This window comes from Coregonus clupeaformis, unplaced genomic scaffold, assembly GCF_020615455.1.
Source record: "Coregonus clupeaformis isolate EN_2021a unplaced genomic scaffold, ASM2061545v1 scaf1660, whole genome shotgun sequence".
NCBI lineage: Eukaryota > Metazoa > Chordata > Actinopteri > Salmoniformes > Salmonidae > Coregonus > Coregonus clupeaformis.
The window spans coordinates 57,481-84,490 of record NW_025535114.1 but is presented as its reverse complement, the minus strand read 5'-3'; the positions used below and the strand labels follow the sequence as shown (position 1 = coordinate 84,490).

General features: G+C 45.1%; 1 pseudogene; it reads left to right on the top strand.

Moving 5' to 3' along the window:
* Positions 1-1,757: 1,757 nt before the first annotated feature.
* LOC121565798 lies at positions 1,758-20,955 on the top strand (annotated as a pseudogene).
* Positions 20,956-27,010: the final 6,055 nt, after the last annotated feature.

Genomic DNA, 27,010 nt, shown 5'->3' with positions numbered 1-27,010 from the left:
AAACTGTCTTGAAATAAAACTCTTGTTTTGGGATTAAATCTATCTCTTTTTTTCTGTGGTTACTGTTTTTGTGGGATGAATCTTACCTGTTTATTGTAATATGCTTCCTCCCAGCAGGCCTGCAGAGTCTGAAAATAAAGGCTGCTTCTACAGAATTCCTTTGAAGATAATTAAAACAATTATGCTTTATTAGGTACATTATGCACAGGCATTTACAGTATGCCAAAAGGAATATCTCCTAAGATTACCTTAGTGGGACCATAAGTGAACTCAGGAATGCTCCCAACCCTATCCATGGTCAGAGGGGGACGAAATGCAGCGCTATAAATATACGTGATGCTCTAGAGATAACAGGAATGACTTAAAGTCGCGAAGGATCAATGCCTGTGGAGTCGTCCAATATGCTGCGCTGAGAATTGAGTTGTAGGCGATATTTGGATATGTTTGGCGCAATTTACATGTTTACATTCTATTGCCATGGAGAAATTGAGTTTCTAGAACCTGTTTTCTTCTATGTCTTTATTTCGTGAAATATTAAGATCTTTATTTTGTCATAATGTGTATATGAGGACGTTGGAGCCCGTTCCGATTCATGACGCGGTTATCCAGCTGCATGTTGCATAGACCTACTAATCCAACCTTGGCTTACAAGTTAAATTAAATTAGTATATATGCCTATACAAATCTATTGACCACATCCATTTAAATCAATGATTGTCAATTGAAAATGTGGTAGTTGTGTTATCCTGTTGTGCGTGTCAGGGCTCCTCTTAAGCACGTTATTCCAATATTTCCTAGAATTGACGCAGGTTACACTTTTGCAAAACTACTAGGTTAAAAATAAGAGCATGAATGACAATAAAGGTATGACTTGAATTATATGTGTAGTAGTGTGATGTTGTTCCCCTAGATTATGCACCAAATTGCACACAAGGACAGTTCAAGTAGGCCAGGTCAAGAGGGGATGTTAATAAGTTAATAATAATAATAATTCAATGTGGTTTCTTTATTTAATTACAGCTGCATAGCTAATGTTATTTTTTGGTGTACAAACATTTTTCTGTATCTATATTGCAAATACACCTAATTGTAAAAGTTGTGTATATTTTGGTTTGGTCCATCGCGGGTTATCTGTATTTATGTACCCTCTTATTGTTCTCTTTTGCCTGACCTTCAACTAGCAAGGTATGTTGTCCTTGGCGCCGTAATTTGTCAATATAAAACTGTGGTAAAGTTACACAAAGTGCTGTTACGCAACTACAGGTTTTGTTACAATGTGGACAATATAAAGATTTATGTTAACAACTTTCACCAAGCTCGCTAATTAGGGTAGCTATTGTAACTCGGGAGTATTTGGGGCAGTGTTTGAGTGAGTTTCTATGTGCTCACGCAGGTGCCCGAGAGCTGTGGCTGCACCAAGGGCTAACCTATTGTGTGTTGTCTCTTCGTGTACAGGTATGTCATTTATTTTGTCAGAATTATGTTGTATATCATTTAACTTGTATTGTATAGTGTGTTGTTAGGCACTGAATGTGTGCATGCAGCACCTGTTCTCTTTTGCCTGACCTTCAACTAGCAAGGTGCCCGAGAGCTGTGGCTGCACCAAGAGCTAACATATTGTGTGTTGTCTCTTCGTGTGCAGGTCGAATAAAAATTATCCAACCATCAGAATTCCAGTTGTGGCAGTGTCCTAATTACGTGACCTGCCGACTGGTCAGCTCAAGCCGACCGCCGGAGCTGTGCATGTGGATGAGGTACACGACCTGCGCATGTGAATTTGTTGATGGCTTACTGTAAGTGAATATATACTGTAAACAGTGAAAGTGAATGTAGCATATTCATTAGATACAGGTATTCGTGCTTATTTGTATGTTTTGGATGAATTTGTTAATTGCATTTATTTGTTGGGTATTTGAATGCACTAAATTACATTGTATTTTAGTGCTCTGTTGAGCCATGGAAGATTCTCAAATCCATAAAGACGTGTTATGCTGGGGATTTTAGTGTGGGTAGAGGGAGGGGTGTCCTTCCATTTACACCAATTGTACAGTCAGCTCCTGGGAGTAGAGCGTTTGCTAGTCCTGAGTTTGCAAGCACTGGGAGGGGTAGGCTGTTTGTTCCACCTGACCAGGGTATCCCACCTCTGTCTTTTGATGTACCATCATCCACAGTACTCGGTGATAATGGGACGCCTCCGAGTCAGCTTAGTGACCTTATTAAGCAGATTGGTTCAGAGATAGGAGAATCTATCAGAGCGAGTTTACTGCAGCCTGGGGTTTCAAGTCTTTCTCCTGCCCGTCCCCCTCACCAACCCCAGCAGTTTCCCCTGCCTGAGCAGTGTGGGTCAACCTTTATTGATGCGTCCAAGCTGAATCTGGTTGTGAAGTCAGATGTTAGTGCTCCACCTCTTTTTAGGGGTGATGGCTCAGATAAGTACTCTGTCCTGGAGTGGGAGGAGTTAATGGAAGTCTACCTAGAGAAGAGGGGTTACACTGGGTCTGGGAATGTTGGGGAGGTGATGTCTAGGCTCATGGGGAGGGCACGGGATGTGACCAAAGTCTGGAAGCGTAACAACCTTGTTGTCACAGATGTTAAGGCGGTGTTCAGTGTTTTCAAGCAACACTTTGGGGATACTGTCTGCTCAGGTATGCCATTAGCTGATTTCTATTCAATCAAACCATATGCTAATGAGGGTCCAATAGATTTCTGGATTAGGCTTAACAAAGCTGCAGAGGCAGCCGAACAGTACCTTGTGAGTGAGGGCAGGACCTTACCCAATCAGTGCTCAGAGTTGGCAGTCATGTTTGTACGCAACTGTCCTGATAAAGAGTTGGCCCAAGTGTTCAAGAGCAAACCCATTCGTGACTGGACAGCCAGTGAGGTACAGGATCGGTTGGATGAACTGTTAAGGGAACGTAAAGCATGTAGAACACAACTTTCACAGCAGGTTGCTGCTGTTTTTGACTGCCCTCAGGAGGGAGTGGGTCCTGTGAAAAGACCTAATGTGTCATCTTTTTCTCAATGTGGCCGTGAACCAGGCCAGGCACCATCTGTATCTGAGGGTGGGACATTAAAGAAAGTTTTGACTTTGTTAGAGAAGGCTCTGGTCAGCAATACTCAGCAATACTCAGTCTGTGAGTGGCGCAGTGGTCTAAGGCACTACATCGCAGTGCTAGCTGTGCCACTAGAGATCCTGGTTTGAATCCAGGCTCTGTCGTAGCCGGCCGCGACCGGGAGACCCATGGGGCGGCGCGCAATTGGCCCAGCGTCGTCCAGGGTAGGGGAGGGAATGGCCGGCTCAGTTCGTAGAGCATGGTGTTTGCAACGCCAGGGTTGTGGGTTCGATTCCCACGGGGGGTATGAAAGTATGTAGCCTAGTTGCAGTATGTAGCCTAGTTGCAGTATGTAGCCTAGTTGCAGTACATAGGCTAGTTGCAGGATGTAGCCTAGTTGCAGGATGTAGCCTAGTTACAGTACATAGCCTAGTTGCTGTATGTAGCCTAGTTGCAGGATGTAGCCTAGTTGCAGTACGTAGCCTAGTTGCAGGATGTAGCCTAGTTGCTGTACGTAGCCTAGTTGCTGTACGTAGCCTAGTTGCAGTACGTAGCCTAGTTGCAGTACGTAGCCTAGTTGCAGTACGTAGCCTAGTTGCAGTACGTAGCCTAGTTGCAGGAGGTAGCCTAGTTGCAGGATGTAGCCTAGTTGCAGTATGTAGCCTAGTTGCAGGATGTAGCCTAGTTGCAGGATGTAGCCTAGTTGCAGTATGTAGCCTAGTTGCAGGAGGTAGCCTAGTTGCAGGAGGTAGCCTAGTTACAGTATGTAGTCTAGTTGCAGTACGTAGTCTAGTTGCTGTACGTAGCCTAGTTGCTGTACGTAGCCTAGTTGCTGTACGTAGCCTAGTTGCAGTATATAGCCTAGTTGCAGTATATAGCCTAGTTGCAGGATGTAGCCTAGTTGCAGTACGTAGCCTAGTTGCAGTATGTAGCCTAGTTGCAGTACGTAGCCTAGTTGCAGGATGTAGCCTAGTTGCAGTACGTAGCCTAGTTGCAGTATGTAGCCTAGTTGCAGTACGTAGCCTAGTTGCTGTATATAGCCTAGTTGCAGTATGTAGCCTAGTTACAGTATGTGGCCTAGTTGCTGTATATAGCCTAGTTGCAGTATGTAGCCTAGTTACAGTATGTAGCCTAGTTGCAGTATGTAGCCTAGTTGCTGTATATAGCCTAGTTGCAGTATGTAGCCTAGTTGCAGGATGTAGCCTAGTTGCAGTACGTAGCCTAGTTACAGTATATAGCCTAGTTGCAGGATGTAGCCTAGTTGCTGTATATAGCCTAGTTGCAGTATGTAGCCTAGTTACAGTACGTAGCCCAGTTGCTGTATATAGCCTAGTTGCAGTATGTAGCCTAGTTGCTCTATATAGCCTAGTTGCAGTATGTAGCCTAGTTACAGTACGTAGCCTAGTTGCAGTACGTAGCCTAGTTGCAGTACGTAGCCTAGTTGCTGTATATAGCCTAGTTGCAGTATGTAGCCTAGTTGCAGTACGTAGCCTAGTTGCAGGATGTAGCCTAGTTGCAGTACGTAGTCTAGTTGCTGTATGTAGCCTAGTTGCAGTATGTAGCCTAGTTACAGGATGTAGCCTAGTTGCTGTATGTAGCCTAGTTGCAGTACGTAGCCTAGTTGCAGTATGTAGCCTAGTTGCAGGATGTAGCCTAGTTGCTGTATGTAGCCTAGTTGCAGTACGTAGCCTAGTTGCAGTATGTAGCCTAGTTGCAGTATGTAGCCTAGTTACAGGATGTAGCCTAGTTGCTGTATGTAGCCTAGTTACAGGATGTAGCCTAGTTGCAGTATGTAGCCTAGTTACAGTATGTAGCCTAGTTGCAGTATGTAGCCTAGTTGCAGTATGTAGCCTAGTTGCAGTACGTAGCCTAGTTGCAGTACGTAGCCTAGTTGCAGTACGTAGCCTAGTTGCAGTACGTAGCCTAGTTGCAGTATGTAGCCTAGTTGCAGTATGTAGCCTAGTTGCAGTATGTAGCCTAGTTGCAGTACGTAGCCTAGTTGCAGTACGTAGCCTAGTTGCAGCACGTAGCCTTGTTGCAGTACGTAGCCTAGTTGCAGGATGTAGCTTAGTTGCAGTATGTAGCCTAGTTGCAGTATGTAGCCTAGTTGCAGGATGTAGCCTAGTTGCAGGATGTAGCCTAGTTGCAGTACGTAGCCTAGTTGCAGTACGTAGCCTAGTTGCAGGACGTAGCCTAGTTGCAGTATGTAGCCTAGTTGCAGTACGTAGCCTAGTTGCAGTACGTAGCCCTAGTTGCAGTACGTAGCCCAGTTGCAGCACGTAGCCTAGTTGCAGTACGTAGCCAGTTGCAGTACGTAGCCTAGTTGCAGTATGTAGCCTAGTTGCAGTATGTAGCCTAGTTGCTGTACGTAGCCTAGTTGCAGTATAGGCTAGTTAGTCTCCTGAGTGGCCCAGTGGTCTAAGGCACTACATCCCAGTGCTAGCTGTGGCACTAGAGATCCTGGTTCGAATCCAGGCTCTGTCGCAGCCGGCCGCGACCGGGAGACCCATGGGGCGGCGCGCAATTGGCCCAGCGTCGTCCAGGGTAGGGGAGGGAATGGCCGGCAGGGATGTAGCTCAGTTGATAGAGCATGGCGTTTGCAACGCCATGGTTGTGGGTTCGATTCCCACGGGGGGCCAGTATAAAAAAGATATGTATTCACAAACTGTAAGTCGCTCTGGATAAGAGCGTCTGCTAAATATGTAAATGTAGTGCAGAAATTGCTATTTTTGGAGTACCAAACAACAATCCTTCTCTGACCAATAGACAGCTAGATGCCATTGCCTTTGCCTCCCTGTTAGCCCGCAGAAGGATTTTATTGGATTGGAAATCTATCAATCCTCCCTTAGCCTCTCTTTGGCTCAAAGATCTGAAGCTGTTCCTAAAATGAGAAAAAATGAAGTTACCATTCGAGGGTCAACCAACTCATTTTATTCCTCCTGGGACCCGATGATATCCTATTTTGAACAGCTCCAAACACTTCCTCCAGATTAGTACTCTTGGCCCCACCTTGAGATTACTGCTATATAGGCCTATAAAATCACTTAATCACCTGAAATTGTTAGGCTATTACATTTTTGCTTGAAGTAACGTTGTTGTATACTTTTGTTTTGTTTTCTGACATGTAACTCAATTACTTTCCCTTTCTTTTTAAATGTGTTTGGAGGCATTCTGGGGGAGGGGGAGGTCAAAGGGGGACTAAAAGGGGAGAAATGTACCATGTCTTTACATGTTATCTTTCATTCATTGTGAATACAAAATATATAATTTTAAAGGGAAGGCTTTGAAGCCAGATTTAGCGGATTTTGCTGTTTAGTTTTCCTCAACCTGTGTTTTGTTTCTCTCTCCTCTCCCTGTTAGATGGTGAGGCTGCTTCTCTCCAGAGGAGCCAACATTAATGCCTTTGACAAGAAGGATCGCCGAGCAATCCACTGGGCTGCTTACATGGGTGATGAGTTTACCACATCATTTACATTCTGACTAATGTCCTTTATACCAATGAATGAATGAATGAATGGACTGTGTGTTAGTCTCACAGCTCAGCTGTATGAGCCACGTCTAGTGTGTTATTATGTCAGAATCATGTACTAAGTAGGTTGATTAGATGTTTTCAGTTGTACTAACATGATGTAGGTGTTGCTTATGGTGCTGTGTACCACTGTAAACTAATCTATCTCTCCCTCTCTCTGCCTATCTCTCTGTGTTTGTGTCTCTGTTTCTCTCTTAACCCCCTTACTATCTCTCTCTCTCTCTCTCTCTCTCTCTCTCTCTCTCTCTCTCTCTCTCTCTCTCTCTCTCTCTCTCTCTCTCTCTCTCTCTCTCTCTCTCTCTCTCTCTCTCTCTCTCTCTCTCTCTCTCATTGAGGTGGTGAAACTGCTGGCCTCTCATGGATCAGAGGTGTCCTGTAAAGACAAGAAGGCCTACACCCCTCTCCACTCTGCAGCCTCCAGTGGAATGATCAGTGTGTTCAAGTACCTCCTGGACCTTGGTGTGGATGTGAGTCAACACGCATTCAAATGTGTAGGGGGTTTTCATAATAGTAATGAAGAGAGAGAGGTTAGAGCCAGTGATTTGGACCAGGGGGTTTTCATAACCAAGTAAAGAAGACAGAGAGGTTGGACCAGGGGGTTTTCATAACCAAGTAATGAAGAGAGAGAGGTTGGACCAGGGGGTTTTCATAACGAAGTAATGAAGAGAGAGAGGTTGGACCAGGGGGTTTTCAGAACCAAGTAATGAAGAGAGAGAGGTTGGACCAGGGGGTTTTCAGAACCAAGTAATGAAGAGAGAGAGGTTGGACCAGGGGGGTTTTCATAACCAAGTAATGAAGAGAGAGAGGTTGGACCAGGGGGTTTTCATAACCAAGTAATGAAGAGAGAGAGGTTGGACCAGGGGGTTTTTCATAACAGTAATGAAGAGAGAGAGGTTGGACCAGGGGGTTTTCATAACCAAGTAATGAAGAGAGAGAGGTTGGACCAGGGGGTTTTCATAACCAAGTAATGAAGAGAGAGAGTTTGGACCAGGGGGTTTTCAAAACCAAGTAATGAAGAGAGAGAGGTTGGACCAGGGGGTTTTCAGAACCAAGTAATGAAGAGAGAGAGGTTGGACCAGGGGGTTTTCAGAACCAAGTAATGAAGAGAGAGAGGTTGGACCAGGGGGTTTTCAGAACCAAGTAATGAAGAGAGAGAGGTTGGACCAGGGGGTTTTTCACAACCAAGTAATGAAGAGAGAGAGGTTGGACCAGGGGGTTTTCAGAACCAAGTAATGAAGAGAGAGAGGTTGGACCAGGGGGTTTTTCATAATAGTAATGAAGAGAGAGAGGTTGGACCAGGGGTTTTCATAACCAAGTAATGAAGAGAGAGAGGTTGGACCAGGGGGTTTTCAGAACCAAGTAATGAAGAGAGAGAGGTTGGACCAGGGGGTTTTCAGAACCAAGTAATGAAGAGAGAGAGGTTGGACCAGGGGGTTTTCAGAACCAAGTAATGAAGAGAGAGAGGTTGGACCAGGGGGTTTTTCATAACCAAGTAATGAAGAGAGAGAGGTTGGACCAGGGGGTTTTCAGAACCAAGTAATGAAGAGAGAGAGGTTGGACCAGGGGGTTTTCATAATAGTAATGAAGAGAGAGAGGTTGGACCAGGGGGTTTTCAGAACCAAGTAATGAAGAGAGAGAGGTTGGACCAGGGGGTTTTTCAGAACCAAGTAATGAAGAGAGAGAGGTTGGACCAGGGGTTTTTCATAACCAAGTAATGAAGAGAGAGAGGTTGGACCAGGGGGTTTTTCAGAACCAAGTAATGAAGAGAGAGAGGTTGGACCAGGGGGTTTTCAGAACCAAGCAATGAAGAGAGAGAGGTTGGACCAGGGGGTTTTTCATAACCAAGTAATGAAGAGAGAGAGGTTGGACCAGGGGGTTTTCAGAACCAAGTAATGAAGAGAGAGAGGTTGGACCAGGGGGTTTTTCAGAACCAAGCAATGAAGAGAGAGAGAGTTGGACCAGTGGGTTTTCAGAACCAAGTAATGAAGAGAGAGAGGTTGGACCAGGGGGTTTTCAGAACCAAGTAATGAAGAGAGAGAGGTTGGACCAGGGGGTTTTCATAACCAAGTAATGAAGAGAGAGAGGTTGGACCAGGGGGTTTTCAGAACCAAGTAATGAAGAGAGAGAGGTTGGACCAGGGGGTTTTCATAATAGTAATGAAGAGAGAGAGGTTGGACCAGGGGGTTTTCATAACCAAGTAATGAAGAGACAGAGGTTGGACCAGGGGGTTTTCAGAACCAAGTAATGAAGAGAGAGAGGTTGGACCAGGGGGTTTTCAGAACCAAGTAATGAAGAGAGAGAGGTTGGACCAGGGGGTTTTTCAGAACCAAGTAATGAAGAGAGAGAGGTTGGACCAGGGGGTTTTCATAACCAAGTAATGAAGAGAGAGATTTGGACCAGGGGGTTTTCAAAACCAAGTAATGAAGAGAGAGAGGTTGGACCAGGGGGTTTTCAGAACCAAGTAATGAAGAGAGAGAGGTTGGACCAGGGGGTTTTTCAGAACCAAGTAATGAAGAGAGAGAGGTTGGACCAGGGGGTTTTCAGAACCAAGTAATGAAGAGAGAGAGGTTGGACCAGGGGGTTTTCATAACCAAGTAATGAAGAGAGAGAGGTTGGACCAGGGGGTTTTCAGAACCAAGTAATGAAGAGAGAGAGGTTGGACCAGGGGTTTTCATAAAGTAATGAAGAGAGAGAGGTTGGACCAGGGGTTTTCATAACCAAGTAATGAAGAGAGAGAGGTTGGACCAGGGGGTTTTCAGAACCAAGTAATGAAGAGAGAGAGGTTGGACCAGGGGGTTTTCAGAACCAAGTAATGAAGAGAGAGAGGTTGGACCAGGGGGTTTTCAGAACCAAGTAATGAAGAGAGAGAGGTTGGACCAGGGGGGTTTTCATAACCAAGTAATGAAGAGAGAGAGGTTGGACCAGGGGGTTTTCAGAACCAAGTAATGAAGAGAGAGAGGTTGGACCAGGGGGTTTTCATAATAGTAATGAAGAGAGAGAGGTTGGACCAGGGGGTTTTCAGAACCAAGTAATGAAGAGAGAGAGGTTGGACCAGGGGGTTTTCAGAACCAAGTAATGAAGAGAGAGAGGTTGGACCAGGGGGTTTTTCATAACCAAGTAATGAAGAGAGAGAGGTTGGACCAGGGGGTTTTCAGAACCAAGTAATGAAGAGAGAGAGGTTGGACCAGGGGGTTTTCAGAACCAAGCAATGAAGAGAGAGAGGTTGGACCAGGGGGTTTTCATAACCAAGTAATGAAGAGAGAGAGGTTGGACCAGGGGGTTTTCAGAACCAAGTAATGAAGAGAGAGAGGTTGGACCAGGGGGTTTTCAGAACCAAGCAATGAAGAGAGAGAGGTTGGACCAGTGGGTTTTCAGAACCAAGTAATGAAGAGAGAGAGGTTGGACCAGGGGGTTTTCAGAACCAAGTAATGAAGAGAGAGAGGTTGGACCAGGGGGTTTTCATAACCAAGTAATGAAGAGAGAGAGGTTGGACCAGGGGGTTTTCAGAACCAAGTAATGAAGAGAGAGGTTGGACCAGGGGGTTTTCATAATAGTAATGAAGAGAGAGAGGTTGGACCAGGGGGTTTTTCATAACCAAGTAATGAAGAGAGAGAGGTTGGACCAGGGGGTTTTTCAGAACCAAGTAATGAAGAGAGAGAGGTTGGACCAGGGGGTTTTCAGAACCAAGTAATGAAGAGAGAGAGGTTGGACCAGGGGTTTTCAGAACCAAGTAATGAAGAGAGAGAGGTTGGACCAGGGGGTTTTCATAACCAAGTAATGAAGAGAGAGAGGTTGGACCAGGGGGTTTTCAGAACCAAGTAATGAAGAGAGAGAGGTTGGACCAGGGGGTTTTCATAATAGTAATGAAGAGAGAGAGGTTGGACCAGGGGGTTTTTCAGAACCAAGTAATGAAGAGAGAGAGGTTGGACCAGGGGGTTTTCAGAACCAAGTAATGAAGAGAGAGAGGTTGGACCAGGGGTTTTCATAACCAAGTAATGAAGAGAGAGAGGTTGGACCAGGGGGTTTTTCAGAACCAAGTAATGAAGAGAGAGAGGTTGGACCAAGGGGTTTTCAGAACCAAGCAATGAAGAGAGAGAGGTTGGACCAGGGGGTTTTCATAACCAAGTAATGAAGAGAGAGAGGTTGGACCAGGGGGTTTTCAGAACCAAGTAATGAAGAGAGAGAGGTTGGACCAGGGGGTTTTCAGAACCAAGCAATGAAGAGAGAGAGGTTGGACCAGTGGGTTTTCAGAACCAAGTAATGAAGAGAGAGAGGTTGGACCAGGGGTTTTTAATAACCAAGTAATGAAGAGAGAGAGGTTGGACCAGGGGGTTTTCCTAACCAAGTAATGAAGAGAGAGAGGTTGGACCAGGGGGTTTTCATAACCAAGTAATGAAGAGAGAGAGGTTGGACCAGGGGGTTTTCAGAACCAAGTGACCTGATCAGGAATGTATTGTTTTGTTCTCCCCAACCCTCTCTCTCTCTCTCTCCACTCTTTTCCCTCCCTTGCTCCCTCCAGATAAATTAGCCCAATGGGTACGGTAACACCCCCCTCCACGTGGCATGCTACAACGGGCAGGATGTGGTGGTGAATGAGCTGATCGAGTGCGGCGCCAACGTGAACCAGGTGTACGAGAAGGGTTTGGCCCCACTCCACTTCACGGCCGCCTCGCGCCATGGGGCGCTCTGCCTGGAGCTGCTGGTGGGCAACGGGGCCCTCGTCAACATCAAGGTGAGGAGACCGGATGACCAACACTGTGTCTGAACTAAATAACACCCTATTCCCTATGTAGTGCACTACTTTTGACCAGGGGCCCATAGAGCAAGGAGCCGTGATGACACTGCCTGTGTCCCAAATGGCACCCTGTTCCCTTTATAAGTACACTACTTTGGTTCAAAAAGTAGTGTACTTATAAATAGGGTGCCATTTGGGACGCACACACTGACGCAGCACATGGCTTAGTATTTGGCCCTGGTCTACATTCAAATACCAATGGAATAGGCCTAACAATGCAAACTAAATGCAATCAAGCGCTCCTCCAATACGTGTTTGATTTTGCCTGTGGTCAGCAGCACAGACTGCCGTGTGAACCATCTTTGTCTTTCTATCTGCAGAGTAAAGATGGAAAGACCCCCCTCCACATGACGGCCATCCACGGACGCTTCTCCAGATCTCAAGCCATCATCCAGAATGGTGAGTCGCTGTGAATGCTCTCAACTGAATATATATGAACCAGTAGGCTCTTCAGCATTGTCTTTTGTCTTCAAACCATGATTCACTGGCACAGAGCAATGTTACTTGCAATGTGGTTGAACATGAAGCTTCATGAGGCCTCTAGGGTCAAGTGGTTGACGTGTGTGTGTCTGTGTGTGTGTATGTGTGTGTGTGTGTGTGTTTGTGTCTGTGTGTGTCTGTGTGTGTGTGTCTGTGTGTGTGTGTGTGTGTGTCTGTGTGTGTGTGTGTGTGTTCTGTAGGTGCTGAGATCGACTGTGAAGAAAAGAATGGAAACACACCTCTGCACATCTCTGCTCGCTACGGCCATGAGTTACTCATCAATACACTCATCACGAACGCAGCTGACACAGCCAAGTGAGAACACACACAGTTTCCAGCAAAAATGCAACATGCATCTGCAATTCTGTCATTGACCGAATTCCCGCTTGGAGACTATGCTCAACACATTGTGGTGTGTGGGGGGTTGATAGACAGGGCATTGCAGCATGCTGATGTGTTGATCTGCTGTGGGGTTTAATGAGGACTGTGATGTGGTGCTGTTTCCAATCTTAGCTGAATCAACTGTAAGTCGCTCTGGATAAGAGTGTCTGCTTAAAGTCTAAAATGTAAAAATGTGTTGCAGGCGAGGCGTCCATGGGATGTTCCCCCTCCACCTGTCTGCTCTCAGTGGGTTCTCTGACTGCTGTCGGAAGCTCCTCTCATCAGGCTTTGATATAGACACCCCTGACGACTTTGGAAGGACCTGTTTACATGCTGCAGCAGCTGTTGGGTGAGTGGACTGGTCCAGGCTTTACACCAAGGAATATTTAGTTCATGAACTGGAAAGCCACCAGAAAGAACAAACACATATTCACACTCTTACATTTCACATTGTTTAGCAGTATTAAAAAATCGTATAGATCATTAGTGCGGTATCATTTCTGTATAATGTGGTTCCATGCCATGGTGGTATTGACTTGCGCTCTGGTCTAAATTGTCTTTATATCTTCTTGAAAGAGAAGAGAAACCTGCAAACTGCTCTTGCTAGTATCACTTTTTATTATTGCTTTTATTAGCATTATAAAAACAGTGATACTAGCAAGAGCAGTGTACGGGTTTCTCTTTTCTTTAAGGTTCTCATTGTTACCATCCACCTGATAGCTCAGATGTGAAAGGGCCTTTCTGAACTTGATATCTTGTTACCATCCACCTGATAGCTCAGATGTGAAAGGGCCTTTCTGAACTTGATATCTTGTTACCATCCACCTGATAGCTCAGATGTACGAGGGCCTTTCTGAACTTGATATCTTGTTACCATTCACCTGATAGCTCAGATGTACGAGGGCCTTTCTGAACTTGATATCTTGTTACCATCCACCTGATAGCTCAGATGTACGAGGGCCTTTCTGAACTTGATATCTTGTTATCATTCACCTGATAGCTCAGATGTACGAGGGCCTTTCTGAACTTGATATCTTGTTACCATCCACCTGATAGCTCAGATGTACGAGAGCCTTTCTGAACTTGATATCTTGTTACCATTCACCTGATAGCTCAGATGTACGAGGGCCTTTCTGAACTTGATATCTTGTTACCATCCACCTGATAGCTCAGATGTACGAGGGCCTTTCTGAACTTGATATCTTGTTACCATCCACCTGATAGCTCAGATGTACGAGGGCCTTTCTGAACTTGATATCTTGTTACCATCCACCTGATAGCTCAGATGTACGAGGGCCTTTCTGAACTTGATATCTTGTTACCATCCACCTGATAGCTCAGATGTGAAAGGGCCTTTCTGAACTTGATATCTTGTTACCATCCACCTGATAGCTCAGATGTACGAGAGCCTTTCTGAACTTGATATCTTGTTACCATCCACCTGATAGCTCAGATGTACGAGGGCCTTTCTGAACTTGATATCTTGTTACCAGGAACCTGGACTCTCTGAATCTGCTGCTCAACACAGGGGCAGACATCAACAGAAAGGACAGCTTCGGAAGGTCTGTCTGTGGCATCAAATAACTTTCATATGTGATCTTTATGATAATGGGGAATATAGTATAGGGGCATATAGGAATTATTATGGGAAATGTTGGGCGGCAGGTAGCCTAGCGGTTAAGAGCGTTGGGTCAGTAACCGAAAGGTTGCTGGTTCAAATCCCCTAGCTGACTAGGTGAAAAATGTGTCTATGTGCACTGCAGCAAGGCACTTAACCCTAATTGCTCCTGTAAGTCGCACTGGATAAGAGCGTCTGCTAAATGACGTAAATGTAAAATGTAAATGTCCTCAATAAGCTGTTTCTTTTTATTTGAATGGTGCGTTCTTCTAGGAGTCCTCTGCATTATGCGGCAGCCAATTGTAACTACCAGTGTCTGTTTGCCTTGGTGGGGTCTGGGGCCAGTGTGAACGATCTGTATAAAAGGGGTTGCACCCCGCTCCACTACGCTGCTGCCTCCGACACAGACGGAAAGTACGTCTCACACCTCTCTTACTGTTGTGTGTGTTGTGGTGCCATGACCTTTCACATTTCACTGTAGTCTGGAGAGTATGTTGTGGTGCCATGACTTTCACATTTCACTGTAGTCTGGAGAGTATGTTGTGGTGCCATGACCTTTCACATTTCACTGTAGTCTGGAGAGTATGTTGTGGTGCCATGACCTTTCACATTTCACTGTAGTCTGGAGAGTATGTTGTGGTGCCATGACCTTTCACATTTCACTGTAGTCTGGAGAGTATGTTGTGGTGCCATGACCTTTCACATTTCACTGTAGTCTGGAGAGTATGTTGTGGTGCCATGACCTTTCACATTTCACTGTAGTCTGGAGAGTATGTTGTGGTGCCATGACCTTTCACATTTCACTGTAGTCTGGAGAGTATGTTGTGGTGCCATGACCTTTCACATTTCACTGTAGTCTGGAGAGTATGTTGTGGTGCCATGACCTTTCACATTTCACTGTAGTCTGGAGAGTATGTTGTGGTGCCATGACCTTTCACATTTCACTGTAGTCTGGAGAGTATGTTGTGGTGCCATGACCTTTCACATTTCACTGTAGTCTAGAGTATGTTGTTGGCCGTGTTTGAATACATACTAGTGTTAAATCTGCAGTGTGAAAGCTTGGCCACGTCTCCTTTGGGAAAGTGTCTCTGCTTGCTTATCTGTCTGTCTTGATGTTGGTATAATGATTAGTGAACTCTTGACCTCTGACCTCTAGGTGTCTGGAATATTTGCTGCGAAACGACGCTAACCCAGGGATCAGGGACAATCAGGGCTACAACGCAGTCCATTACGCGTCTGCGTACGGACACCGCCTCTGTCTGGAGCTGGTGAGTCAGAACCACAGGGGACTAGACGCCCTGCATTCACAGACCATTTTGTCTGCGTCCCAAATGGATGTAGGGCCCATAGGGCTCTGGTCAAAAGTAATGCACTATATAGGGAATAGGGTGCCATTTGGGACAGACGTTGATATTCAGTAGGTTTTAAGGTGTGGTTGCATGTTTGTCGTGGCCGCATCGTCACTCTTGATGTTCTTTTTCCAGATTGCAAGTGAAACACCTTTAGATGTGGTAAGTACCAGTTGGTTACTTTTCCTCACACTAGCTTGTTTAAGATACGAATGCAACACCCCAGTATGTCTGCAGGGGCTGGTCACTGAGATTTACAACATGAAACATGCTACTAGACTAACCTTCAAAGTAAATATGTTACAAGTCTAAACTGGCCCGTCCTTGTCTTTCCCCAGCTAATGGAAACCTCAGGGACAGACATCCTGAACGACTCTGATGTCAGAGCTCCCATCAGCCCCCTACACTTAGCTGTGAGTAAAGCCTACCTGCTCCTGTAGGGGTCTCGCCACATGACAAATGGCACCCTATTCCCTATTTAGTGCCCTACTTTTGACCAGAACCTTATGGGCCCAGATCAAAAGTACTGCACTACATGGGAAATAGGGTGCTATCTGGGATACAGGCATGGTGTTGTTTTTCCACGAAAAGTTGATTGTCCAGACACTCACACACCATGTTCCTATCTGTTCCTGATTAGTGTAAAATACATGCATATTTTGACACGGTGATGATGAGGATGATTTCCTTATTTTGCCATTTGAGTTAATCAACCTCCAACAGAGGAGTAGTAGTGTGTTTGTTTCTAAATCTCACGCTTGGCAGGGACCTTCGATGTTGATGCTGGGCGGGAGAAAAAATGGGCACCCGATTTGAGAGACACTGGTCTACTTTAGAGGTCTAGGACTGTTTCTGTTCAGGCATACCACTGGTCTACTAAACAACATTGATTATATTAGGAGTATATTTCTGTTCAGGCGTACCACTGGTCTACTATAGGACATTGATTATATTAGGAGTGTATATCTGTTCTGGCATACCACTGGTCTACTATAGGACATTGATTATATTAGGAGTGTATATCTGTTCAGGCATACCACTGGTCTACTATAGGACATTGATTATATTAGGAGTGTATATCTGTTCTGGCATACCACTGGTCTACTATAGGACATTGATTATATTAAGAGTGTATATCTGTTCAGGCATACCACTGGTCTACTATAGGACATTGATTATATTAGGAGTGTATATCTGTTCAGGCGTACCACTGGTCTACTATAGGACATTGATTATATTAGGAGTGTATTTCTGTTCTGGCATACCACTGGTCTACTATAGGACATTGATTATATTAGGAGTGTATATCTGTTCAGGCACACCACTGGTCTACTATAGGACATTGATTATATTAGGAGTGTATATCTGTTCAGGCATACCACTGGTCTACTATAGGACATTGATTATATTAGGAGTGTATATCTGTTCAGGCATACCACTGGTCTACTATAGGACATTGATTATATTAGGAGTGTATATCTGTTCAGGCATACCACTGGACTTTGCTTCAGACTGTGTGTTTGTTTCCATTCAGGCGTACCACGGCCACCACCATGCTATGGAGGTCCTGGTTCAGTCTCTGCTGGATCTAGACGTGAGGAACAGCCAGGGGCGCACCCCTCTGGACCTGGCTGCCTTTAAAGGCCATGTGGAGTGTGTTGACGTCCTCATCAACCAGGGAGCCTCCATCCTGGTTAAAGACTTCACCCTGAAGAGGACCCCCATCCACGCTGCAGGTACGCATAGGATATCACGTAAGACCTAGAGATTCTGTAATTCAAAAGTTTTCCTTACCAAGATGGACATTTGTTTGGTCATGTTGCTAGGATGCCAATGTCCACTCTAGGGATATTGTATAGCATAGTGTGAAAATGCCCACTACACACTGATCTAAGGTCATATTTTGTCTTTAGCATCTGCTGAGCTAAGCTGAGTCCTAGATCAGCTGCACATTCTTATATCCAGAGCCAGGTACTCATCTAGCAGCCAGGTCACATCATCTCACATTCTTATATCCTCTCTGTTTATCCTCCTCTAGCACCAACGGTCAATCATCTCACATTCTTATATCCTCTCTGTTTATCCTCCTGTAGCTACCAAGGTCCAATCATCTCACATTCTTATATCCTCTCTGTTTAGCCTCCTCTAGCTACCAACGGTCAATCATCTCACATTCTTATATCCTCTCTGTTTATCCTCCTCTAGCTACCAACGGTCAATCATCTCACATTCTTATATCCTCTCTGTTTAGCCTCCTCTAGCTACCAACGGTCAATCATCTCACATTCTTATATCCTCTCTGTTTATCCTCCTCTAGCTACCAACCGTCAATCAGCTCACTATCCTCTCTGTTTATCCTCCTCTAGCTACCAACGGTCAATCATCTCACATTCTTATATCCTCTCTGTTTATCCTCCTCTAGCTACCAACGGTCAATCATCTCACATTCTTATATCCTCTCTGTTTATCCTCCTCTAGCTACCAACGGTCATTCGGAGTGTTTGCGTTTGCTGATTGGAAATGCTGACCTCCAGAGTGCAGTGGACGTTCAAGACGGGAATGGACAGTAAGTCAATTGGGTTTTGGATACAATTCCTGAAATAAAGAGATTTTGACACTAGGTCTACGTCCCAAATGGCACCCTATGCCCTACTTGGTGCACTACTTTAAACCAGAACCCTATGGGCTCAGGTCAAAAGTAGTGTACCATATAGGGAATAGGTTGCCATTTGGGACTCAGCCTGGTTATTACCAGTTTGTAATATGACCTTGTTGTCTTGTGTATCAGAACCCCTCTGATGCTGTCGGTGCTGAGCGGACACACAGACTGTTTGTACTCACTGCTCAACAAGGGAGCCAGCGTAGAAGCCAAAGACAAGTGGGGCAGAACAGCGCTACACAGAGGGGTGAGGAGGAGAGCTGGCTGTATACGCTCACACACAGAAAGAGACGGGGAGGCTCAAATATACATATTATCTTCAGAAAAGTAGTTGTCCATGGGTAGTGGTGTATTCATCCCTGTAGGGGGACCTGTCTCCAGACATCATTTGTAATAATTGATGATTCATTATTATATCATTGATTATTAGTTATTTCAAATCCATTCTTGTCTCCCCGCCCTTCCTCCCAGGCGGTGACGGGTCATGAGGAGTGTGTGGAGGCCCTGCTGCAGCACAGCGCCAGCTTCCTGGTTCGGGACTGTAAGGGGCGAACCCCTGTCCACCTGGCGGCGGCATCCGGACACATCGGGGTGCTGGGGGGGCTCCTACACGCCGCCCAGTCAGTGGAGACCCTCCCCGTCATCACAGACAACCAGGGCTACACGCCACTACACTGGGCCTGCTACAACGGTACGTACTGGACTAACGGAACACTAGATCTTTTCTGATTTTCTCTCTTCAGCACCGTATGTCCCTAATTAGGCAGGCCATCACGGTCGTACTGACTAACTGGACTGTAGCTCTGTTCTCTCCTCCATGAAGTGTACACTCATTCACTCCCTCTTGTGGCTTGAAAAGCATTCGATTGGTGTGGACGGAGCCATGTGGGGGAATGAACAAGGCTACAACAGAATTAGGGGTTATGACTCTCAGTGGAGGACCTTACACTGAAACAGGACTTTGTCAGGGATTGACATAGCATATGTTGTAGCTAAAACATCTTTTGTGACTTCACCATTGTCAGATGTGTAGCTTTCTCTGAGAGTATTGTTGTGGTCTGCAGCGACGTCATCTTTTTCCTGTATGAATCAATCTTCCACTAGGCCATGACACGTGTGTAGAGGTGCTGCTGGAACAGGAGGTTTTCCACAAGACCGAGGGCAACTCGTTCAGCCCCCTCCACTGTGCTGTGATCAATGACAACGAGGGGGCTGCAGAGATGCTGATTGACACTCTGGGGCCGGCCATTGTCAACGCCACTGACACCAAGAACCGGTAACTACAGCACATGACAAAGTCCTTTTCTTCTGGAGAATAATGTTGTCTGGGGAATAAAATGACCTCTGGGGTTGGATGAGGGATTGTAGATTACTTTTAATACATCTATTAGTGATTTTATATTTCTATGGTATAAACAGGGTTAATTGAACAAACTTGTTTATAACAGTCCTACATGATGTCGGTGAAATAAGTTTCCTCTCTCTCCAGGACCCCCCTGCATGCGGCGGCTTTCACGGACCACGTGGAGTGTCTTCAGCTGCTGCTAGGCCACAACGCCCAGGTCAACTCCCCCGATGCCTCCGGGAAGACCTCCCTCATGATGGCTGCTGAGAACGGACAAACCAACGCTGTCGGTACGCAGCCCCCTCTCCTCCGCTTTGCCTCGCCCAGCCGGCTTAAGTTCAACATGTCTGTTTTACATTTTAATAAGTCGCTTCATTTCCTAATTGAGTTTCTTTATGTTTCTCTGTCTGTGTCAGAGCTGTTGGTGAGCAGTGCCAAAGCAGAGCTCACCCTGCAGGATGCAGTCAAGAACACTGCTCTTCATCTGGCCTGCAGTAAGGTGAGCATCCCCACATGAAGATGACGTTCATCTGAACAGTTGGCTCTCTCTGGTTAAAATTTTGGTCTGACATGTTTGACTCTGGTTTTTAAAGGGGCATGAAACCAGTGCTTTGTTGATATTGGAGAAGATTACAGACAGGAACCTCATCAACTCGACTAACGCAGCCTTACAGACGTACGTATGGTTCAGCTGTATTAATTGGGCCAGAAGAATTGGTCCTCTGTAGCTCAGCTGGTAGAGCACGGCGCTTGTAACGCCAAGGTAGTGGGTTCGATCCCCGGGACCACCCATACACAAAAATTATGCACGCTGACTGTAAGTCTCTTTGGATAAAACGCATCTGCTAAAAGGCATCTTATTATTATTATTATAATTGGAAGAAGTGCACTATGTAGTGAATAGTCTGGCATTTGGGAGGTATCCTCATTTGCTGCTGGCTAATCTAACGGTACTTTCTCCTCAGGCCGTTACACGTTGCAGACAGAAATGGTCTGACAGTGGTGGTTCAGGAGCTACTAGTGAAGGGTGCTAGCGTGCGCATGGTCGATGAGAATGGTAAGATCCATAACGCTAACACCGTTTTCTTCTGTACTTCTCTTCTCAATGTGTCCACAAATGTTTCTCTCTAGTCCACTGCTTGGTTATTGTCTTAACTTTGTATCTCCTAGCCTGCTGTTATTTCATGTTTTTCACCAAAAGTGTTGTAGTAAACGGTGTGCTCGAGTGACCCTCTGCTGTTCTGTTTGAACCCCTCAGGTTACACGCCTGCCTTGGCCTGCGCCCCCCAACAAAGACGTGGCGGACTGCCTGGCGCTGATCCTGGCCACCATGATGCCCGTGTCCCCCTGCAACCCGGCGCCCAGCCTGTCCTTCAGTGCCATTAACCACTACACCACCAGCCCCTCCAAGAGTGTGACCTTCGACAGCCTGCCCGTGCTGCGCAGCGAGCACAGCTCCTACTGCAGCTTCAACAACATCGGCCACCGCGACCACGATGGAGGCTTCTACAAGGATGAGGAACTCAACGACTCAGACTCAGAGACGTACTGAGGGTGGTGGTGGTCGCTGCCCAGGAGCGGAGCCAAGGGCAGGCGGATGGACAGTGAAGTGGGGCAGAGGCCACAAACAAATCCACACATACACACCGTGTCTTAAATCACCACAGCCAGCTTTGGGAGGGCACGAGCCGAGACAGTCCGCACAGGAGCCTTAAGAGTCCCGCAGTTGGAGAGAGAGAAATGGAGGGAGGGAGGGAGGGAGAGGGGGAGGCACAACAGGCTGGCTGGCCACACTCATCCTCTCATACCACCAGGTGTCCTTCCAGCAGATACTGGACTTCAGAGGAACTGCTGCTGCTATACCCCACCTTTACCTTTACCCACAAAGGTCCTAAACGGTAGAAACTGTCCAGCCAACAGACAGACGGACACCTTATGACGGCAATAACCTGTAGTCCAAGGGGATAGTAGCACTTCACTGAGTGAAAAACAGACATGGACCAAAAGATGTGGAAGAAGCCTTTTCAAAACCTGTTTTGACAGTAGAAATGGGATTGAGCGTTTTGGGCTGAGAAAAAACATAAGGAGTGATGTTTCATTTAAGTTTTATGAGAGTGATGGTCATGTTTATCCGCACACTAAGACAGTCAGAACGCACCTAGCCTCTTGGCTGTAATCCATGTGGGAGGAGGGGAAATCATTTATTTTTTATGAACAAACATTTTAATAAAATCATTCATGTCTTAAGCTCCTGACCCTCTGTGGGAACCAAAAATCGTAGTCGAGTAATTTCAAAGAATTTCCATCCCCAATGGCACCCTATTCCCTTTATAGTACACTACTTAAGACCAGGGCCCATAGGGTTCTGGTCAAAAGTAGTGTACTCTATAAAGAATAGGGTGCCATTTAGGACGTAAAGTTTTGCATTTGTATGACCAGGACTATTTTACATTTGTGTTATTAAACCTACCTGTCCTTTGCCCTCTAGAAAATATTTTAGAAAGTATACATGTATTAATTATTTATTCTTTCTTGTGATATTTATGTCATCATTTTGTGCCTTCTTTAGTTACTGAGGGGAGGTTAGGAGAGTAGGGGCAGCTGTATGAGCGAAAACAATGATGCACACTAAGTACTACAACGTTTGTGAAAAGCACTGATACTATTCCGAGGCAGAAAACATGCCTCCCTTGGAGAGGAGAAACACTGTAAACCAATCGTAGGACAGCAGCATTTAGATTTTCTTCTGTTGAAAAAAAAATCTATATTATTTGTCTTGGTCTTATAATCAATGTATTTTGACAGGTTTTGCTTGCTTTAACTTCTTCAAAAAAATGAAACCACTCAATCCTTTTATGTGATTGCTTGTTCAAACCCCCGTTTTTGTCTCTTTTTGAAAATCATTTCAACTGGAAATATGTACAATACATATGCTATGTTCGTCAAATCAGGATCAGGAGGTTCACAGTTTTTTTCGTGTCCTTTTTTATTTATTTAAAAGGATGAAACTAGCATGTACATATGAAATAGTGACTGAATTCGAAACTCCCATGAATTCTTTCAGTATCTGAAGATTGCTGTATATTTTATGAGTAATAAAATAAAGAAATGAGTTATGTTATTTAATAATGAACTATGGGTTATCTGTTTTATGTGACAACCGCAGTATCAATTTCTAGGTGACAGTGGTGCTAATCCCAAAAGAAAGGCTACATACAACAAGGAACAAGAAGTCTATTGGCAAAATGATGACAATTGCATGTACCTTGGCCTAACGGTGTGGGTTATGTATTTTATTTTTCATGGCGTCCTCAACATTACAGTTTTAAGGGCAACAATAGCCTACATTTGTTTACAACTCGCAGGATTTCCATACGTGAGCTTTCAACAACACAGAGTGTTGCATCAGCACGAGATCGAAAGTGCGTCAAATCTGTACAGGTCATTGTTACGTCATCACTGATAAACGTTGAAACTGATCAAAAACCGCTGGAGCAGTTCAGTCTAATCCTCCCTAGTGCTGGAGGATTGCGTTTGTTTTCGCTCTGGATGCGCGTTCATTTTGGCAAGGAAATGTGCTGATTTTGCAAGGAGATGGAGAATAAAGAGTTCAAGGTAGGCATGTTATTTATTTTTAAATATTCAATTATATTAATTACTGTGGATTAAATATTGTTTAACAAATGAAATAGTGTGCTATTCATGCTGTAATATCAAACTAGAAAGTCTATGGCCGGGGAGTCATGAGAGTTGGCTAAAGGTACAGTAAGTAGAATCTGCTGTGGGTCAAATGGGGGTCAAAGGTTATGACAGCGCCTTCATAAATACGTCCTAAATGGCACCCTATTCCCTATGTAGGCTAGTGCACTACTTTTGACCAGGAGCTAGTGCACTACTTTTGACTAGGAGCCATAGAAGGGTTGGCTGATGTCACGAAAATGATGCTCGCGCATCGATGGCCGGAAGTCGTGTATCTTGTTATGATTCTGAACCTCAGCTAACAACAAGCTGCCATGTGGGGAATCGTAGCTCTGTGGCATGTTTCAGCTCGTTGTATGGTGTTATTGATACCAAGTCTTGTTTTGAGGTGTTTTGACTGATATCATGTCTATGCAATGGCTAAAATTCGCTACCTAGCTAACCAACAACAACTGTAACAATGTATTTGATACGAGTTCATTGTTCAAATGTATTTATGTTTGCATTAAACATTTAGAGACTAAATATAGTTTACATGTTGTCTAAGTCAAACCCTGTCTATTTTGCCCCATAGTTGCATGCCAGTTTTGTTGCTAAACAACCAACCCCTCTATAGAGTGTTACAGTGGAGGTGTGATAATACCCATAAAACCTAGCGGTCAAACAGGGAAATGGTTCCAATCGTTTTTCCACCATTCATTTTTCCCATAGGCGATTTTAGAAACACATAAAATAAGGGCTGTATTTCGTGTAGGCTTACCCTGTAAATCTCTCTCGGACAAGTTGACTTTTATCAGTATATTCGGCTCTATTTACTCTCAGATTCGAAAATGCTAATTAGCATCAAAGTAGACATCATGCAAAACTACAAATCCCTGCAAGCTCCTGCATGTCATCTCTAGCTGACACCTTTGCTAACGGGTATTGTGTCAATTTAAGACTTGCACTAGACAGTTCACAGAATTGTCCATTTAAAGAAATGCAGCCAATTTATTCATTACTACATTTAGCTAACATTAGATAGTTAATCCAGAGATTCTTACCTTTGCCTCGATCAGCATGATCATCATGGCATTTGTAGTTCTTTATGATAGCAACATTAGCAGCTAATAAGCATTACATTTTTGGGAGGTAAATACAGGCGAATATATTGATAAGTCACCTTGTCCTAGAGAGATTTACACGGTTATCAAAATGTCACACCAGGGTAAGCCTACACGAAACACAGACCTTATTTTAAGTGTTTCTAAAATCCCCAATGGGAAAAATGAATGGTGGAAAAACGATTGGAACCATTTCCCTGTTTGACCACTAGGTTTTATGGGTATTATGACTCATACTGTGGGACTCTATAGGGCTCCAGCCAAAAGAAGTGCACTATATTGGAACTAGGGTGCTATTTCGGACACAAGCATAGATATGATGCATTATTATGTGACCATAGAAATAGAATCACTAGAAAGGATAGAGCCTCTGACCTTGGCAATTTGACTGGTAAACTGAACTGTACACCTGATATGATGTTCTGGTGATTCTATTTCTCTGAATATGATGCATTATGATGTGACAATGAGAGTTGGGTTAATGGTGCTCTCAAGGCAACTGGGAACTCGAAAAAAATAACTAGGTCAAATCATGTCCGTGATCTTCAGGTCGGAAAGTCGGAGCTCTAGAAAGATCCCAGAGTTTCCGACTTGGAATTCCTTTTTACATTTTGTGGTGGTAATTTTACCCCCTTTTTCTCCCCAATTTTTCGTGATATCCAATTGGTAGTTACGATCTTGTTACGATCTTGTCTCATCGCTGCAACTCCCCAGCAGGCTCGGGAGAGGTGAAGGTCGAGTCAGGCGTCCTCCAAAACATGACCCGCCAAGCCGCGCTGCTTCCGACTTGGAATTCCGAGTTGGATGACTGTTCAAAACGATTTTTCCCAGTCGGAGCTTGTTTTTTTTCCCTATTTCCCAGTTGTCTTGAACGCACTGAAGTCGGAAGTCAGAGATTTCCCAGTTGTTTTGAACACGGCAAAAGGCGACACAGTAGGTGACATCTAAACATGACTTTGTGCTGTCTTTCAGAGGTCAGAGGTCAGTGGGAATGACCTCACCCTCATAGACCTGGATGACCCCATCAATGAAGCTGATGTTATGAAGGAAGTCAGGTAAGTGATTTACACTAATGACACATCTGTGACTGGTTACAGGATCACATAGGCCTACAGATTCAGTAGTAGGTCAAAGGTCACCGCCTATGGAGAGGTAGGCCCAGAGCCATGTATTTAGAGAGTTGGGACATTGAGATATAAACTCAGCAAAAAAAGAAACGTCCTCTCACTGTCAACTGCGTTTATTTTCAGCAAACTTAACGTGTAAATATTTGTATGAACATAACAAGATTCAACAACTGAGACATAAACTGAACAAGTTCCACAGACGTGTGACCAACAGAACAAAGGGGGGGGTCAAAATCAAAAGTAACAGTATCTGGTGTGGCCACCAGCTGCATTAAGTACTGCAGTGCATCTCCTCCTCATGGACTGCACCAGATTTGCCAGTTCTTGCTGTGAGATGTTACCCCACTCTTCCACCAAGGCACCTGCAAGTTCCCAGACATTTCTGGGGGGAATGGCTAAATCCTAGCCCTCACCCTCCGATCCAACAGATCCAGGCTCTTCATGGCAGAACACTGACATTCCTGTCTTGCAGGAAATCACGCACAGAACGAGCAGTATGGCTGGTGGCATTGTCATGCTGGAGGGTCATGTCAGGATGAGCCTGCAGGAAGGGTACCACATGAGGGAGGAGGATGTCTTCCCTGTAACGCACAGCGTTGAGATTTCCTGCAATGACAACAAGCTCAGTCCGATGATGCTGTGACACACCGCCCAAGACCATGACGGACCATCCACCTCCAAATCGATCCCGCTCCAGAGTACAGGCCTCGGTGTATCGCTCATTCCTTCGACGATAAACACGAATCCGACCATCACCCCTGGTGAGACAAAACCGCGACTTCGTCAGTGAAGAGCACTTTTTTAGCCAGTCCTGTCTGGTCCAGCGACGGTGTGTTTGTGCCCATAGGCGACGTTGTTGCCGGTGATGTCTGGTGAGGACTTGCCTTACAACAGGCCTACAAGCCCTCAGTCCAGCCTCTCTCAGCCTATTACGGACAGTCTGAGCACTGATGGAGGGATTGTGCGTTCCTGGTGTAACTCGGGCAGTTGTTGTTGCCATCCTGTACCTGTCCCGCAGGTGTGATGTTCGGATGTTCCGATCCTGTGCAGGTGTTGTTACACGTGGTCTGCCACTGCGAGGACGATCAGCTGTCCGTCCTGTCTCCCTATAGCGCTGTCTTAGGCGTCTCACAGTACGGACATTGCAATTTATTGCCCTGGCCACATCTGCAGTCCTCATGCCTCCTTGCAGCATGCCTAAGGCACGTTCACGCAGATGAGCAGGGACCCTGGGCATTTTTCTTTTGGTGTTTTTCAGAGTCAGTAGAAAGGCCTCTTTAGGGTCCTAAGTTTTCATAACTACCGTCTGTAAGCTGTTAGTGTCTTAATGACCGTTCCACAGGTGCATGTTCATTAATTGTTTATGGTTCAATGCATTGAACAACATTTTACATTTTAGTCATTTAGCAGACACTCTTATCCAGAGCGACTTACAGTTAGTGAGTGCATACATTTTCATACTGGCCCCCGTGGGAAACAAACCCACAACCCTGGCGTTGCAAGCGCCATGCTCTACCAACTGAGCTACAGGGGACTAGCATGGGAAACAGTGTTTAAACCCTTTACAATGAAGATCTGTGAAGTTATTTGAATTTTTACAAATTATCTTTGAAAGATCCTGAAAAGGGGACGTTTTCTTTTTTGCTGAGTTTATGTATACATTACATGACACAGTAGATATCCATATGACATCTGGCTCCCCATGGGCAATGTTGACATTTTAAACAATGCTATGTAACTGAACATCTATAATTAGAATGTACTTATAATGAAAGGATAAATGAAAGGCTCTAAGGCGCTAACATTGAGTCCTTTTAAAAGTTGGCAGAATTCTCTAAATATTTGGCTCTGGATAGGCCGAGTCATCTCAAG